This window comes from Gopherus flavomarginatus, chromosome 5 (assembly GCF_025201925.1).
Source record: "Gopherus flavomarginatus isolate rGopFla2 chromosome 5, rGopFla2.mat.asm, whole genome shotgun sequence".
Classification (NCBI taxonomy): domain Eukaryota; kingdom Metazoa; phylum Chordata; order Testudines; family Testudinidae; genus Gopherus; species Gopherus flavomarginatus.
The window spans coordinates 24,999,644-25,018,209 of NC_066621.1; the positions used below are offsets into that span (position 1 = coordinate 24,999,644).

The window sequence follows — 18,566 nt, forward strand, 5'->3', positions numbered from 1 at the left end:
GCACCCTCCAGCTGAGGGGCTGTGAGGCTTTGGGCAGTAGTGCTGGGGGGGGGAGTGAGAGGAAGTGGACCCCTTTCCCCAAGGGATCTCCCTTAACATGATGCCATGGACAGTATCTCTGGTGAATGGGGCCTCTGCTGACTGACTCCTCCAGTTCTTCCAGAGCAGGTGGGGGCTGGGATAACATGATACTAGAGCACTAGGAACCGGCCTTAGGCCCGGAGGGGTAGGGAAGGCTCACAGAGGTGGCTAGGGGAGTTGGCAGCCCCTAGCATGAGCAATGGCAGCATGCCGTGTTGATGTGACACCTGTTAGGAAATAGCCTTGCTGGAGAGCTGGGTCTGCCCTGCTTTGAGCTGCTCAGGGGACAAGCTGGCACCGACCAATGGCACCTGCCTGGGTTCATCCTCTCCTTGCTCCCTGGTCAGCACATGGGGATGGGATGGGAGTGATCTTCAATGGCCTGGAGGTGAAAGGCCCTGGGGGTCCCTCCCCAGGTGACCCCTCTTTGTTTACCTCATCCTCTAGCAGCTGGCCGGCTTCCCCCAGGATGGAATACATCAGCACCAGGCCAGCCTGGCTGACACGGAGCAGAGGATGGTGGATGGCCAGCAGCCCCGCCTGGAGGAAAGATATCTTCTGGTCCTCCGTGAACTGCTCGCTAAAGACCTAAAACCAAAAGAACCAGAGCCCTTGCAGTGGCCCAGAACCCGGCTCTAAATCCCTCTAGTGGCTCACAAGGTGGAGAAGAGTCCTGGGGCAGTCAACCTTTGGGGTCCCCTGGACCAGGAACCCCCTTCAGTAAGAGGCTGCAAGCACTGAGGCCTCAAATAGCTTTTATGGAGCAGGATTCAACGCAGGTACCATGAGATGCTGGGAATGTGTCTGCGCGCTCTGGAACCCAGCTCACACAGACAACGCAGCACCCCTACTGCTCCCAGCAGCGATAGCTCCTGCAGCTCACCCACTCGAGATTAGGGGTCTTTTAGATCTGGTTCATTCCCACGCCTCACCTCACTGACATTCCCAGGAGCCTCACATACTCTGCTGGAAATAAGAAGCAGGCTCTTGCCCTGTGTCCATGACACACTCACTGCAGGGGGAGACAACTCCACACCTGAGCTGCTGCAATGCACCGGCGGAGAGTCCTTCCTCTCCCACCCTGGCCAGGTTTCTGTACCCCAGGCACTTGGGATCATGGAGCCCATCCCGGCACCACAGGTCTGGTGCCCCTCTGGTGTTGAGCCCTGGGGGAGAACGACACACCCATTGAGGAGGTTTGGCATTCCGCTTTCAGTGCCTATTTCCTTCTAGGTGCACACTGGCCAGGGTCCTCTTGGCATCCATGGCCCAATGGAATCACAGGGTCCATACCAGGCGGGTTAGTACTAGAAGGGGGATTTGTTTCAGCCATCACATGACCCTTACAGTCGTGATCTGGGAGTGGGTGCCTGTTAATGGGGGTGTCTAGTACTGTGAACCCCCCACAACCACCGAAGTCAGGATCTGGCCCTAGCTACCTGACTGGCGACATCCTACAAGCTTTGTGTCCGTCTCCTGTGGTCCCTGCTCCTGCCCCTGTCCTCATGATGGGCTCTTTCCCTCCATGTGTCTCAATAGCTCCGTTCCTGTCCCCTCATGAGCTGGCTGCCCCGTACGGGGTGGGCTGATTTCCCTGGGCTGGGGAACAGAGCTGGGCTCTGAGATAAAGCAGCCAATTTCCCTGGCACTTGCACACTCATCTCCCTAATTCAGAGAGAGGGGGAGAGAAAGTCATCATCTAAGCTGGGGTCGGTCTCAGAGAAGGAGACTTCTTTTTGTAGGGTCCCATTGCCCAGCAGAGGGAGTCTCAAAGGAGGGGCCTTGTTTCTATTCGGGTTCCTCTTCCCCGCTACAGCGGGTCTAAATGGAGAGCCTTAGTTCTAGAGGCGTCCCAATGGCCAGCTGGAGCTTGTCTCCGAGAAGCTCGTTTCCATGGGGTCCCATTGCCCAGCTGGGTTTTTTACCCCTCCTCTGAAGCAGGAGACAGTGAAGCCAATATATCCTACCCCTGGCTTGCTGGCTGATATCATCGATTGGGTGAGATATATAGAGACCCAGCTGCAGCACAAATTCGCCTGCCTTGGAGAAGTCGGAGGAGGTCTGGTGGAAGGAGGAGGAGAGGGGAATCCATCAACATTCTCCCTTCAGCTACCCAGCGCACCTGGACCTGAGCTCTGCTCCCACTCCTCTGTAGGAGGCACTGGGAGAGAGAAGCAAGAGCCCTCTCCCTCTCTGCCTCCAAGGGAGCTCAGAGCAAAGGGACTGGGGCAAGGGCCCTTGATGAGCACTCGCTGCCTAGCTGCTCCAGTATAACAAGGGCCCTGAGGCCAGGCATGACCCTGCCAGCCAGCAGCCTATGGAATGCAGTTCCTTACGGATCCAGGGGGGACCAATTAGCCAGGGGATGAGGAACTTGACTCAAGCCGTGACTCTGCAGGATGCTGGGGTCAGAGGTCACTTACGTCAAATCCATGCAGGGAGGTGGCGAATTTGAGCAGGGCAGCGCTCGTCTGTACAGCCCTGGCTCTCTCCTGGGTCTTTTTTGAATGGAGCCAGACATGGACGTGCTGCGGCAGAAGGAGGCAGGAGAGGGTCAGTGGGCAGGGGTACATTCTCTACAAACGAGCCTCTCCCCCTCTGCAAGGGGCTGAGACTTTGTGCTCAGGGTGGAATAGCCGAGCCCTGGTCGCAGAGCATGAAAAAGGGGGTCATGACACTGCCCACATCTTGCTGGGCACAAGCTCATTGTCTCTCCAGGTTGGGACAATGGTCAGTCGTGGGGCTGGTCTATTTGCTCTGAACCTCTGATCCATGAACAGCACGTCAGGATCAAGGCACCTGCCCTGGACCCCAGCTGCAAAGGCCTTGGTAGGATTGATGAAATGACCCTGAAGACAATCCCTCTGGGAACTGCAGTGTCCGTAGGACAGAAGAGCTGATTCCCTGAGGCTCCTCCTGTATCTCAGAATCTCCCTAGAGAACAGCCAGTGACTTTTCTCAGTGGTCCATGTCCTGCATCTAGCCGAGGTTTCAGTCTCTCAGGCCCCAGCCAGGCCTGGTGCTCACTCTTAGTGCTTAATGCAACCGTGCAGAGCTCTGGCTGACAGTCCCAGCTCCTTCCCGCTGCACTGGCAGCTCTGGGAACGCGTGGCCGGCTGGGTCCAAGCTGGGAGGACACAATGGAAACGTGGCTCTTCTAGTCTCTCCTTTGCTGCCCTCCCACAGGGTTCAGGGGCAATTCCACCCCAGACCATCCATTCTACTCATCTCCAAGAGGTGCTGCAGCTTGTCCATGGTGGGGGTCTCTGTCAACTGGCCCCTGAGGATGGTGTCCAGGCTCCGCGAATAGCGGTTGTGCAGAGCCTGCAAGAAGAGGGATCACCTGTCAGTCATGGGACACGGGGCTACACCAGTCAGGGGACAATTAGGCAGATTCTCCAGGAGCCCTGGCAAGACTCAAAAGGCACATCCTGGTCTCTCCCATTCACATCACTGCAGGGACACTTAGCAAGAGTTCATGGCCAGATGCTTGCTGCCTCGTCAATCCTTGCTCTTAGCAGTTCTCTGTGCAGGGTCTGGTACCCAGCAGAGTATGGACCAGCCAAACTGCAATGGGTGGATACCACACAAATCCAAAGAGTCTGAGGGTGAGCATTCGCTTGCTCCCCCCTCCATCCTCAAGCATTCAGCCATAAAACTGTTCTGCTCTGAAATACCGGTAACCACATCTGTCCTCAGACCCTGAAGCACATACTGCTCACTTAAAGAATCAGCATGAAGAAATTTCTTTCCCAACACCATTGTCTTCCCAACAAGCTGGCCAAACACAGCCACTTGGCTATAGGGCTGCTTAACTTTTTTAACAGCTGTTACTCCATCTGAGACCTTTTCAAAACTATCCACACTAGATCTTTCAAAAGGAAAAAGACGGTTACTCACCTTTGTAACTGTTGTTCTTCGAGATGTGTTGCTCATATCCATTCCAGTTAGCTGTGCACGCGCCGTGTGCACGTTCGTCAGAAGACTTTTATCCTAGCAACACTCAGTGGGCCGGCAGGGCGCCCCTGGAGTGGCGCCGCTATGGCGCTTGATATATACCCCTGCCAGCCCATCCGTCCCTCAGTTCCTTCTTGCTGGCTACTCCGACAGTGGGGAAGGAGGGCGGGTTTGGAATGGATATGAGCAACACATCTCGAAGAACAACAATTACAAAGGTGAGTAACCGTCTTTTCTTCTTCAAGTGCTTGCTCATATCCATTCCAGTTAGGTGATTCCCAAGCCTTACCTAGGCGGAGGGGTCGGAGTGAGACGTTGCGGAATGTAAGACCGATGAGCCGAAGGCGGCATCGTCTCTGGATTGCTGGACCAATGCGTAGTGCAATGTAAAGGTGTGGATGGAAGACCAGGTAGCCATGTGGCATATTTCCTGGATGGGAACATGTGCCAAGAATGCAGCAGATGAGGCTTGAGTCCGGGTAGAGTGGGCAGTGAGATGACCAGTCGGAACGTGAGCCAAGTCATAGCATGCCCGAATACAGGATGTCACCCAAGATGAAATTCGTTGGGAAGAGATTGACACGCCCTTCATGCGCTCTGCCACCGCTACAAATAGCTGAGGTGAACGTCAGAAGGGTTTGGTCCTCTCGATGTAAAAGGCGAGAGCCCTGCGGACATCCAGAGTATGCAGCTGTTGTTCACTGAGCGATGAATGCGGCTTCGGAAAAAAAGACTGGCAGAAAGATGTCCTGATTAACATGGAAGGCAGAGACCATCTTACGGAGGAATGCCGGGTGCAGTCGCAGCTGCACCTTGTCCTTGTGGAACACCTTATAAGGGGGATCCACAGTCAATGCTCGAAGTTCTGAGACTCGCCTAGTCGAGGTGATAGCGACGAGGAATGCTGTCTTCCAGGACAGGTTCAGCAGCAAGCATGTAGCTAAAGGCTCAAAGGGGGGACCCATGAGCCTGATTAATACGAGGTTTAGATCCCAGGTAGGGGTTGGGCATTTGACCTGAGGGTAGAGTCGCTCCAAGCCTTTGAGGAATCTGGAAACCATGGGGTGAGAAAAAATGGAACTGCCAGTTTCCCCAGGATGGAAGGTGGAAATAGCTGCAAGATGCACTCGTATAGAACAGATCGCCAGGCCGTGCTCTTTGAGGGACCATAAATAGTCCAAGACAGTGGGGACCGATACAGTTTGTGGAGTAAGGTCATGCTGGGTGCACCAGTGAGAGAAGCGCTTCCATTTAGCGAGGTATGTTGTTCGCGTGGAAGGCTTTCTGCTTCCCAGCAGCACCTGCTGCACGGAGGTGGAACAACGCAACTCTGATTGGCTCAACCAGACAGCAGCCATGCTGTCAGATGAAGGGACTGCAGGTCTGGGTGGTGAAGCCTGTCAAAGTCCTGCGTGATGAGATCCGGACAGAGTGGCAGGGGAATCGGATCTGTCAGAGAAAGGTCGAGCAGCAGTGTGTACCGGTGCTGTCTCGGCCAAGCCGGAGCGATCAGAATTAGGCGGGCTTTGTCCCTGCGGAGCTTGAGTAAAACTCGGTGGACGAGAGGGAATGGTGGGAAGGCATAAAAGAGGTGACCTTTCCATGGAATTAGGAACATGTCTGAGAGGGAGCCTGGGGAGCGACCTTGTAGGGAGCAGAACAACTGGCATTTCCTGTTCACTTTGGAGGCAAAAAGGTCTACGTGGGGAAAGCCCCACCTCCAGAAAACCAAATGGAGAATGTCTGGACGGATGGACCACTCGTGTGACAGGAAGAATCTGCTCAGTTGATCTGCGAGAGTGTTCCGGACTCCTGGGAGAAAGGAGGCTACTAGATCTATGGACTGGGCTATGCAGAAGTCCCACAGTTGGATCGCCTCCCGACACAGGGGGGAGGACCATGTCCCTCCCTGCTTGTTTATGTAATACATGGCCGTTGTGTTGTCCGTGAAAACTGCAACACAACAGCCCTGCAGATGGCGTTGGAACGCTCAGCACCCCAGCCGGACCGCTCTCAGCTCTCGGACATTGATGTGTAACGTCAACTTCCGGGACGACCAAAGGCCTTGAGTGCGAAGGTCCCCTAGGTGAGCACCCCAGCCCAGGGATGACGCATCCGTTGTTAGGGACGTGGAGGGCTGGGGTGGATGGAACAGCAGACCTGCACACACCAGGGATGACGTTCGCCACCAGTCGAGGGAGCCCAGAACTGTCGGCGGAACTGTGAGTATAATGTCTATGCGTCTCTGCCCGGATGATAGGCTGAGGAGAGCCAGATTTGTAGAGGACGCATTCGCAGTCTGGCGTGCTTTGTGATGAATGTGCATGCAGCCATGTGACCGAGGAGGCCAAGGCAAGTGCGAGCAGAGGTTGTTGGGAAGCTCTGAAGTCTTTGTACAAGGGAGACTACAGCCTGAAAACGATGTGGTGGTAAACTGGCCGTCGCAAGGTTGGAGTCCAGCATGGCCCCAATAAACTCTATCCTCTGCATAAGCATCAGAGTGGACTTTTCCAAATTGATTATCAGGCCTAGACACGTGAACAGGTCCTTGATGATGGTCACATGGCTGATGACTTGCGCCTCGGAGGCCCCTCGAATAAGCCAGTCGTCGAGGTATGGGAAGACATGTATTCAATGACGACGGAGGGAAGCTGTGACGACTGCCATACACTTTGTGAAGACCCGAGGGGCCGAGGAGAGGCCAAAGGGAAGGGCCAAGGAGAGGCCAAAGGGAAGGACCGTAAACTGATAGTGTTGATGATTTACCACAAAGCGCAGATACCGTCTGTGCGGGGGGTAAATTGCAATGTGGAAATATGCATCCTTCATGTCGAGAGCGGCATACCAATCTCCGGGATCCAGGGAAGGAATGATGCTTCCCAGGGATACCATGTGGAACTTGAACTTTTTGATGAATTTGTTCAGTCCTCGCAGGTCTAGGATAGGCCGGAGGCCCCCTTTTACCTTGGGGATTAGGAAATATTGGGAATAAAACCCCTTGCCCCTTAATTCCTCCGGTACCTCCTCTATAGCTTCGATTGAAAGGAGCCTCCGGACCTCCTGGAGGAGGAGTTGCTCGTGAGAGGGGTCCCTGAAGAGGGACAAGGAGGAGGTGGGTGGGAGGGAGGGGGTGAAACAAACTGAAGATGGTATCCAAGTTCCACCGTGCGTAGGACCCAACAATCTGAAGTTAATTGGGACCACGCAGGGAGGAACGGGGAAAGGCGGTTGTAGAACTGAAAGGGATCCTGGGAGGCAATTGGTACACTGCTCTCGGGCGCACCCTCAAAAGTTTGATTTGGGTCCCGCTGTTGGTTTGGTGGGACCGGAATTGTTACCCCCTTGAGGTCCAGACTGACGTCTGTGGTTGGTACGACCTCGTCTTCTGGCAGTCTTGCCTTGGCCTAGCTGGGGGGTAAGGGCACTGAGGTTGGGAGCAGAATGACCGTCTTTGAGTCTGAGGCATATGCATTCCCAGCGAACGCCTAATTACGCGGTTGTCCTTTAGACTCTGCAGTCTGGGGTCCATCTTTTGTGAGAACAAGCCCTGTCCATCAAATGGCATGTCTTGTATGGTATGTTGAAGTTCAGGTGGCAAGCCGGACACTTGCAACCATAATATACGTTGCAGGGCTATTCCAGAGGCGACCATTCTAGCTGCCGAGTCGGCGGCATCTAGCGAGGCCTGTAGAGAGGTCCGCGCAACTCTCTTCCCCTCCTCCAGGAGTGCTGTAAATTCCTGGCTGGAGTCCTGCGGGACCAACTCTGTAAACTTCCCTACCGCCTCCCAGGTGTTGTAGTTGTACCTACTCAGGAGGGCTTGTTGGTTCACAACCCTGAGTTGGAGGTCTCCCGCGGAACAGATTTTCCATCCCAACAAATCCTTTAACCTGGCTTCCCTAGATTTAGGCGCAGGAGCTTGTTGGCCGTGGCGCTCCCGTTCATTGACGGACTGTACAACCAATGCATAGGGAGGGGGGTGCACATAGAGGTACTCATACCCCTTGGAGGGCACCATGTACTTCCGTTTGACCCCTCTGACTGTGGGTGGAATGGATGCTAGGGACTGCCAGATGGTGTCTGCTCTAGCCTGGATCGAACGGATGAAGGGAAGAGCCACTCTGGTTGGTGTCTCCGCAGACAAAATGCTTATCATCGGGTCCTCCACCTCTGGAACTTCCTCTACCAATAAGTTAATATTCTGGGCAACACGCCGCAGAAGGTCCTGGTGTGACCTGAGGTCAATCGGAAGTGGGCCCGATGATGATGTCCCCGCTACTGCCTCATCCGGAGAAGAGGAGGATGACAGCCCAGGGACGAGTGGGTCCTGCACTGACTCCTGATCCTGGGGGACCTCCGGAGCCGTAAGATCGTGCGGTTCCAGTGCGTGGGTACTGGTTTCCTCTGTACCAGCCGGGGGAGGTCTGCTTACAGTGGCCTCTGGCACGCGGTGCTCTGAGTGACTGGAGCGTGATGGGCCAGCCAGTTCGCCTTGGGCTTGATGATAAGCCCAAGGTGTCCAAAAGGACCACTGATGAGGTAAGTGGTCCGGGCCATGGGTATGCGTCTCCGAATCCCCATAGGAAGCACTGTCCGCATGGGATGAGGCGGATGGGTGACGAGGAGGCCACGGGGGAGCTGAGGCCGATTGGATCAGGTCTCTGTGTCCAGTCGATCCTTCTCTACGCAGTACTGGAGAACGGTACTGGGAGTCGTATCGGTGCCGAGAGTGGGACCGGGACCTGCGACCAGCACGGTGCCGGGACGTCGACCGATGCCTTGAATCTTCGTGCCGAGATCAGCTGCGAGAGGTATGGCAGTGCTGGGATCTGGACCGGTGCCCAGAGTACCAAGACGGTAACTGGGATCTCGAGCGGTGCCGCGAGTATGACTGGTACAGAGATGGAGAGCGGTACCGGGACTGTGAGCGGCATTGGGATCGGGATTGATGGCGGGACAGAGAGTGCCTGCGGGACCTGGATCGTGACCGGCAACGTTCAATGGTACCAGGTGAAGGTGGCTTCATCATGGCAGGCTTGCCCAATGATTGAACAACCAGCACCGGCGGTGCCGGGGGTTGAGGCAGCTCTGGCTCCGTCAAGGCAATCAGTTCTCGTGCTGTGGAGAAAGTCTCCAGCATAGAGGGCACAACAAGCTCAACCACAGCGTGTGCCGGGGAGCTGATAGGCACCGGACTCGATGGCTCTTGTGAGACCGGAATCAACGGTGCAGAGGTCTGTGGTGCCGCAGCCATTGGCGGTGCCAGGCGGTCCGACTTGGTAGTACGCTCTGACTGCAGCATAGATACAGGGGCAGCAGGAGTCTTATGCCTCTTGCTCCTTGGGGAGAGGGAGCGGTGCCGGGCAGAAGCTTGGGCCGGTGAAGGCTGGTGCCGAGGAGCCTTTACTGTAGCCGTGCGTTCCGGTACGGAGGAGGCACTTGTCCCCGGTGCCGCAGACGGTGCTGAAGATGGAGGAGTTAGAGCTGCCTCCATCAAAAGTTGCTTCAGGTGAATGTCCCATTCCTTTTTTGTCTGGGGCTTGAAAGCCTTGAAAATTTGGCACTTGTCCGCGAGGTGGGGTTCGCCCAAGCACTTTAAACAGGAGTTGTGCGAGTCTCCTGTGGGCATCGGCCTATGACAGGCCACGCAGGGTTTGAAGCCCGGTGAACCGGGCATGGGCCCCAGTACCGGGTGAGGAGAAGGGGCTAAGCCCCGATCCTCTTTAACTATATACAAAAACTACTACAATAAGTACTAAAACAAAGTTAACTAGAACTATAGAAAATCTAACTATATACACAATAACTATATAAATGAGCGAATAACTAGGTAGGTGGAGATCAGCTAAGCCACGCTCCACTGTTCCAACGACCGACACGGGCGGTAAGAAGGAACTGAGGGACGGATGGGCCAGCAGGGGTATATATCCGGCGCCATAGCGGCGCCACTCCAGGGGGCGCCCTGCCGGCCCACCGAGTGTTGCTAGGGTAAAAGTCTTCCGACGAACGTGCACGCGGCACGCCCACACCTAACTGGAATGGATATGAGCAAGCACTCGAAGAAGTCAGTGGATCCATTTAACAGAAAATTTCTAGCTGTTAGGAACTGAAACTTCCTTGATTAAATCACTTTCACATCCTTTAGCTGTAGCAAGCTGCTTGCACAGATTACCATGAGGATTCCTTTCCCTAGGAGCTTCTCTAAGCAACAATTCACCCCTCACAGAAATTCTTCTCTTACCCTCTTCACCTAGGGCTTGCTCTAAAGCAGGGGTCGGCAACCTGTGGCACGCGTGCCATATGTGGCACTCGAGCGAATTTTTAATGGCATGTGGGGCGGGCTGAGCTGCTCAACCCACTGCTGCTCTGGCGCTCTCTGCCGCCGGCTCCTGCCAGCTGGGGACCCTCTGCCAGTCCCACTCAGCACCCACTGCTGGCCTGGGGGAAGGAACCCCAGGCTGGCCGGGGGCTGAGACCTCAGCTAGCAGGAGCTCATGGCTGAAACCCCAGAGTCATGGCAGGCTGAGTGAGCCACTCTGGGATTCCCGCTGCTGGCCTTTTGCCAGCCGGGGTCCCCCCTGCCGCAGCCTCACTCAGAACCCACTGCCAGCCGGGGAGAAAGAACCCCAGGCTGGCAGGGGGCTGAGACCTCAGCTGGCAGGAGCCCACGGCTGAAACCCCAGAGTGGTGACAGACTGAGCTGCTAAGTCTTTAGCAGCTCTGGGGTTCCCGCTGCTGGCCCTTTGCCAGCCAGGGTTCCCCCCTGCGGCAGCCCCCTTACCTTGCGCAGGCGCCTTTCCAGACAGGGTCCAGGCCTGCGACCCTGCTCAGCCCTACTGGGGCCAGCTCACTCACTTCAGCTGCCAATCTGGGGTTCCAGTTACTGTTCTCCACCCTTGCTCAGCCTGTTTTCTGGCCTGGAGTCCCTGCAGGCCACCCTGGGCTCTTCTCCTGGCCTTGGATCACTGCTCTGCAGCTTCCCCGCTGTGGCCCACTGTCCCCAGCCTGGGACAGTGAGGGTTGCACACAAGGGAAGAGGGGATGCAGCTCAGCCCCCCCATCTTAAAATTGCTTATCTCAGACCACACTGCGTTTGATCTTGTGCCTGCCTTCTATCGCCATTTCTTTTCCCCACTGAGAGTTGAAGGGAACATTTGACAAAATGGCAGCTCCTAAGAAAGTGAAGCTAGATGTCTGATCATTTCAGCCTGCCTGGACAGATGCATTTGGATTTATTGAAAAGAAGGACTGTGCTATTTGTGCTTTCTGTTATTGAAGTGTTGTTTGTCGCACGTCAAGTGTTTGACGACATTTTGAAACGAAGCACGAGAAAACTGTTTTTGACAAAACAGACAAGACAGAATCAATCAAAAAAGCAGTAGCAGCCTATGAGAAGCAAAGTAGTGTTTTTAAAAGCTTAAGTGTAAGTAAAAATCAAGCTACAGAAGGAAGTTACAAGATTGCACAGTACATTGCAAAAAACGGAAAGCCGTTTACAGATGGGGAATATATAAAAGAAGTTTTTTCTCAGCAGTTTGGAGATTTTGTTCAATGATTTGCCAAATAAAGATACAATCATATCTAGAATAAAAGAACTGTCCATCTCTGCCAGAACAGTTGAGAGGCGCATAAGTGAAATGGCAGAAAACATTAAGGAAAAGCAGACGACTGCATTGAAAGACATAGCAGTGTTTAGTGTTGCAGTTGATGGGAGCGTGGATATAAACGACATTCCACGTTTTGCAGTTGTTGCAAGATATTGTGCTTCCGATGAAATCCAAGAGGAACTTTGTTGCCTAAAACCCCTGCATGGCACAACAAATGGGGAAGATATACTGGAAAGTTTTGTAAACCTTTTTGAAGAACGAGTTGACATCAGAAAAATATTTTGTGTGACAACAGATGGTGCTCCTGCCAAGGTTGGAAAACAGAAGGGATTTGTAAAGTTGCCTGAAGATCAAACTGGCCATCCAACAGTCAAATTTCACTGTATCATCCATCAAGAAAACCTGTGTGCTAAAATTTCTAATTCAGAGCTTAATAATGTGATGAATACAGTGGTGCGAATTGTGAATTTCCTTGTTGCTCGATCTGCTTTGACTCACAGACAATTTCAAGCACTACTAGAAGAGATGGACAGTGCTTATAACGACATTCCACTCCACAGCAACATTCGGTGACTAAGTCGGGGCAAGGTTTTGGTGCACTTTGTAAAATGTTTTGATGCAATCAAGGCCTTTTTGTTGGAAAAAGAACAAAACTGCCCCAAACTGGATGATGACAAATGGCTGTGTAAGCTCATGTTTCTAACTGATATCACCGCTCACCTAAACGAACTCAATCTCTGTCTCCAGGGTGCAGAGCAAACAGTTCTGGATCTTTATGAAGCCTGGAAAGTATTTGTTGTGAAACTAGCAGTTTTTTCCAGGGATATTCAAACTTCTACTTTCCGCTATTTCCAACTCATAAAAGAGCTATTGACATGTTGCGCTGTCAATGTCGATGAGATTGGAAAGTACATGCAAGAACTGGAATCAGAATTCTCTGACAGATTTCAAGTTTTCCAGTGATTTGGCCAAATGCTTTCTTTTCTAATTAAATCTTAAAAGTTTAACGTAAGTGAGTTGGATTTGTCTGTATTTCAGTGGATGGGTGTTGAAGATTTCGAAATGCAACTCATTCAGTTAAAAAGCTCAGAATTGTGGACATCAAAGTTTGTGGATCTGCAGAGCGCACTTGAAGCCACCGAGAGAGATCATGGGGCTTCTATTCTGACCTACTGGACATCTCTGCCAGTGAAATTTAATTGTTTGAAGAAAATTGCGTTTGCAATGCTTTCAGCATTTGGATTCACATACATGTGTGAACAGGTATTTTCACACACGAAATCTGTCCTCTGTCCCTCTCTGAGCCGGTTAACAAGTGATCACTCAGAAGCCTGTGTGCACTTCAAAGTACCCAAATATGTGCCAGACATTGGAAAAGCAAGGGCAAGGATCACACTAAGCTGATAAGATCTGCATTTTAATTTAATTTTAAATAAAGCTTCTGAAACATTTTGAAAACCTTGTTTACTTTACATATAACAGTAGTTTGGTTATATATTATAGACTTATAGACAGATCTTCTAAAAAAATGTTAAAATGTATTACTGGCACGCGAAGCCTTAAATTAGAGTGTATAAATGAAGACTTGGCACACCACTGCTGAAAGGTTGCCGACCCCTGTGTTAGAGCCTCAGAGCCTTTGCAAAGCCAGCTAAGATCACGGGCAGCGGGGCCGGATACCTGCAACATAAGCAGCTGCGTCCTCGTACCCTAGATCTCAGGGGATGGTTTTTATTAGCAGGTATCATCTGTGGAAAGTTCTCTACACAACACATTGACCCCAAGCAAATCAAGTGTATTATTGTTTGAATAGCACCTCGAGGGCCTATCTGCAATCAGAGCTTGTGCTGGGGGCTTTCCAGGCACAGTAATTTACGGTGCCTGGTCTAGAGCTTACAGGCTAGACACACGAAGGAAGGATTTCTATCCCCATTGTACAGACATGGAACTCAGGCACAGAGAGGCTACGTGACTCGCCCACAATCACCCAGGGAGTCTGGCAGAGCCAGGAACCGAACCTGGGTTCTCCTGAGTCCCAGTCCTTACAGCCCAGCCTAGGGGAGGGAGCCGATTTTGCACACTGGTTCTAGGGTTGGTCTGTTACTAAAAGCCACGTTCAATCATTTCTGTATTTGGTTTTTGAACCTTTCAAAATCTCAAACTGCATCAGGGAAAAAAAATGTCAAATACAGGCTAACCAGTTCCAGAAGGGAAAATGAACCACAAGCAAGTGAAAACCAGACTGAAGTGCATGGAACAATGGGAATGGTGTATAACAAAGAGAATTACAGTCAAGCTCTCTCCATGTCTGATCTAGTTTAATAAACCAGACTGACCCACTATTCTGAGGGGAAGTAAATTATCATTAGTGAGAGTTGCCTTCAGTTTGTCTCCTCTTTGACCAGGCTGCCAGATCTGTGTATTTAAGTCCCAAGCGTTTTCTCTGCCTTCACTTTACTGTGGGTATCAAACTTGTTATGAGGTCTGAACAGCAAAAGGCTCTTCTAGAGCTCTTCAGAAGAGCGAGTGCTGTGGGACAGAGCCGTGACATCAACAGTTAAAACCTACGAGGCTTTAAAAGGGGATTTGTAGGAAAAAATGGTTCCTAATTGAAGCGAAATGGCTCTGTCCGGGCATCCCTGATCACTGGTGTGACCAGCATTCGCTGGGGGTCTAGAGTTCACAGCTCTGCTGCTACTCTAGTGCTAGGGTTCTTTGGATCACAGAGACCCCAGACACAATCAGGCCTGGCTGTGCTAGGTGCTGCACATACCCAGAGACGCACCCCGTAGGAGTCAGGCCCTGTCCTGCAGAACAACAGACAAAGACCAGGTAGGGACTTGCCCAAGATCACCCAGCAGGTCAGTGGCAGAACCAGGAATTGAAGCCAGGGCTCCTGATTCCCAGGCCAAGGCCATGTCCCCTGGGAAGGGTTCAATGACCCAGCCCTGCAGCATGTCCCTGCAGTTCTGGGTTTATCCCCCAGCCCTCCTCCTCTCTCACCTTCTCTGGGTGAAGAGCCAGGTTGAGGAGGCCTTTGAGCGCCAACCAGCGCACCACAGTGTTGGGGTCTCTCAGCTGCCTGCTCATCTGGTCCAGGATGGCATCTTCCAGCTCATTGCTGAGGTCAGGATACTGGAGGAGCTAACACCCAAACAGCAAAACAAGTTAGAGAACGGGGCTGGCCCCTTGCAACTCATCTCCACCATGTGGCCCTTAGCTTCACTGGCCATGGACCCAGCATGGGCTACACTGTATACTGGGCACTGTGATTGGTCACCGGGTGGGCCCCACTGAAATGCTGCTAGCGCAACTGCCCCTTGAGGCTCCAGCTGAGATCAATGCCTGCCCTGCTTCTTCACTAAGGCTCAGCTGCACACAGAGCGGGGGGTGGGGGGATTCCGGTGAAATGGTCGTGGATGGGCAGGTGGTTGCCCGGTTTGTGCACAGCACTTGGAAGTCAGAAGGGACTTGAGGGCTGTGGAGCTGAGCCTGGGGGATCCAGAGACATCTGGCTCTGGGCCTTGCTTCAGCCCCGTGACACCAGCTGGGGCAGGTAACACCACAATGTCCAGAGAGAGTGACTCCACCGCTAGGGCTCTAGGGGATTTCCCTGCCCCTGCTCACCCACCCACCCCCAGGGCCTTGAGGGCCAACCCTCTCTTGGCCATACGTCAGCCCCGTGCCTCAGTCACCACTGGGCCAGGGTTGTTCTCACAACCCTCACTCACCTGTGAGGCTCACCTGAATGAAGAAGGCCATGGCAGGGGTGTGCCGCTTTTCGTCTCTGGTGTCGAGGATGGCCATCAGCTGGTGCAAGATCCAGGATCGCTCCTGAATACAGTCCCAAACCATGGCCCTGGCATCACACCCTACCAACTCCTCCTAGAGCCTGCACCTCCACCCCTTTCCCACACCCCACTCCGGCCCCCAAACTCCCTCTCGGATCCTGCACCCCCTCCCTCCACATCCCCTCCTGTCCCCAAACTCCCTCCCAGAGCCTGCACCCAGCACCCAAATTCCATCCCAGAGCCTGCACCTCAGGCCTCCTCCTCCATCCAAACTCCCTCTCAGAGCTTTAGGCAGGTGAGGGGCAGAGTTTGAAGGGGCAGGCTCTGCTGAGCATCACCAAAATTTCTACACACCTGCCACCCCTGGTCATAGGTCAGCCCCATGTCCCAGTCACCGCTGTTCTCACGACCCTCACCCACTGGTGAGGCTCACCTGAATGAAGAATGCCATGGCCAGGATGTGCCGCCTATCGTCCCTGCAGTTGAGGATGGTCATGAGCTTGTGGAAAATCCAGTTACACTCCTGGAAACGGATTGAAACCATGGCCCTGGCATAGGAAACACAAACATCACATCATCGAGGTGGGCAAGGACTGGTCCTCCATTTACAAATCTAACCAGACCAGTGCCACAGGACAAGGGATCCCAGGCGACTAGCCATGCGCAGCTGGCACGGACTAGTTCCTGCTGGCTTAAAATGCCCAGCGGCCTACGTGCTAGAGACCCAAACCCTTAATCACTCGACAGGGATCCCTTCCACGAGGCCAGCTCGGAGCACGCAGCGCTGGGGCTGCAAGAGGTCTGCAGACAAAGAAGGGCGTCGGTGGGGTCGGTGGCCTTCCTCATGTGCCCAGATATTGGGTGATGAGAGACTGAAGGTGGGTGAGGGAATATCTTAGATTGACCCAAGACAAGCGCTGGAGCTTTCTGTGTTAGCTTCTCTCTCTCACCCACAGACGCTGGCCAGCCAAAGACATTCCGTCCCTCATCTTGTCTCTCTAATGTGCTGGGCCTGACAGGGCTATACCAACGCTGCAGAAAGACATGATGGAGGCTGTCTTTGTCCAGCCACGCCTGCCAGAGCCACGCAAGAAGTGGTTTATGCCAGGCAACACAAGGTGGAGAAGTAGCCAACTGACCCCTCGATCAACAGCACAGAAGCTGCGGCCTATTCCATGCAGGCGATTGAGAGCCACGTCTCACCCAGCAGGGAAGGCAATGTGGCCATGTCCTAGGCCCAGGGAGAAAAGCTGCTGCTGTGGTCAGTTCTGGGCAGCCAGCACTCACCAGGCAAGCAGACAGATGCCTTTGTGGTGTGTGTCGGAGTTCATCAGCATGTCCCAGCCACCCTGCTTCAGGATGAAGGTGACCTGATCCCCGTAGCCAGCACATCGAAGCAAGGATTTCATGGCCCTCACCGTGCACCTGCGTACAAAGCAAGCCTCTTGTTACTGAGCGAGCCCAAGCCAGGCCCTGCTGCATGCCTGCGGGTGACGGCGCAGAACCCAGGCCGGGTGTCGGGCTGGCGGTACCTGACGGAGCTGAGGAGTGTGGGCGTGTCCTCCTGGTTATGCACCCTCTGGTGCAAATCAATGTTCTGCATGGACGGCTCCACTGTATAGGTGATGTGGAACAGCAGAGCGATGTAGTGCTGAGGAAAGAGCTCCTTCATCTTCTGCCTGCAGGCCTGCTCCTGGAGGATCTCGAACCGGGCTCTTGTGGCCTGAAGTAAGAACAGGAGATAGACATCACTGCAGGGCTTTCATCCTTCCTACGCTCCCGCAGGGCACCTAGAGAGGTGGGGTTGGCTAGGGACTAAGGCCTGGGATGCTGGGTTCAATTCCTAGCCTGTGTGACCTTGGCTAAAACCACAGAAGGGACTTTGGCTCGGCGTTGCCATGCCTAGCTTCATGTGCCTGCTGCCCAGTGGACTCGCAGTCCTGAGTGAAGTGCCCAGGCTCCAGATACGCTCCAGAGGGAGAGTCAGTTGGGCCAATTGTTAAAGAGGGTAAACAGGATGGAGTGGGTAATTTCAGGCCTGTCAGCCTGACATCGATCTCAGGCAAGATAATGGAGCAGCTGGTATAAGATTCAATTAAGAAAGAATTAAAGAGAATAATTTAACTAATGCAAATCAACATGGGTTTGGTAGATAAAGGAAATGGCGTTGACGTAATGTAGACTTCTGTAAAGCGCTTGAATTGGCACCGCACTCCACTTTGATAGAAAACATAGAAGGATACAAAACTAACGTGGCACACATGCAGGGGTGGCTCTAGACACCAGCAAAGCAAGCATCTGCTTGGGGCAGCCCATTTGCAGGGGGGGCACAGGAGCTGAAAACAAACAGGGGGCTCTGGGAGCTGTAGTTCCTTGGTCAGCTCCCTGCCTATAGAGCCAGCCCTGGAGCAGGGAAAGAACTACATTTCCCAGCATTCCCTTGGCCACTACCAACTCGAAAGGAAGGAGGGGGACCTCATGCAGCAGCATGCTGTGAGTGCTGTGAATGGTAGGGAGACCATATGTTAACATTCAAAAAACAGGACACTCCAGGTGGAGGATAGCCCCACCTTGCCATCATCCACTCCCTCCGATTGCCCCCCACAGAAACCCCAACCCACCCAACTTCCCCCCGCTCCCTGTCCCCTGATCACCCCCTCCCGGGACCCCTGCCCCTAACTGCCCCCCAGGACCCGACCCCCTATCTAAGTGCCGCTGGTCCTTGTCCCCTGATTGCCCCCTCTTGGGACCTCTGCTCCAACTGCCCCCGAGGACCCGACCCCCTATCTAAGCGCCGCTGCTCCTTGTCCCGATTGCCCCCTCCCAGGACCCCTGCCCCTAACTGCCCCCCAGAACCCCACCCCCTATCTAAGTGCCGCCAGTCCTTGTCCCTTGATTGCCCCCTCTTGGGACCCCTGCCCCTAACTGCCCCCCAGGACCCCACCCCATATCTAAGCCTCCCTTCTCCTTGTCCCCAGCTGCCCCCTCCTGAGACCCCAACTTCCCCCCAGGATCCCACCCCCTACCTGTTCCCTGACAAACCCCTGGGACTCCCATTCCTATCCAACTGCTGCCTGTCACCTGACTGCCCCCCCAGAACTCCCTACCCCTTCTCCAACCCCCCAGCCCC

At 53.7% G+C, this 18,566-nt stretch overlaps 1 pseudogene; it reads right to left on the reverse strand.

The window, feature by feature from the left end:
- LOC127051467 (uncharacterized) overlaps positions 1-18,566 on the reverse strand; it is a 99,825-nt pseudogene that overhangs the window by 6,340 nt on the left and 74,919 nt on the right.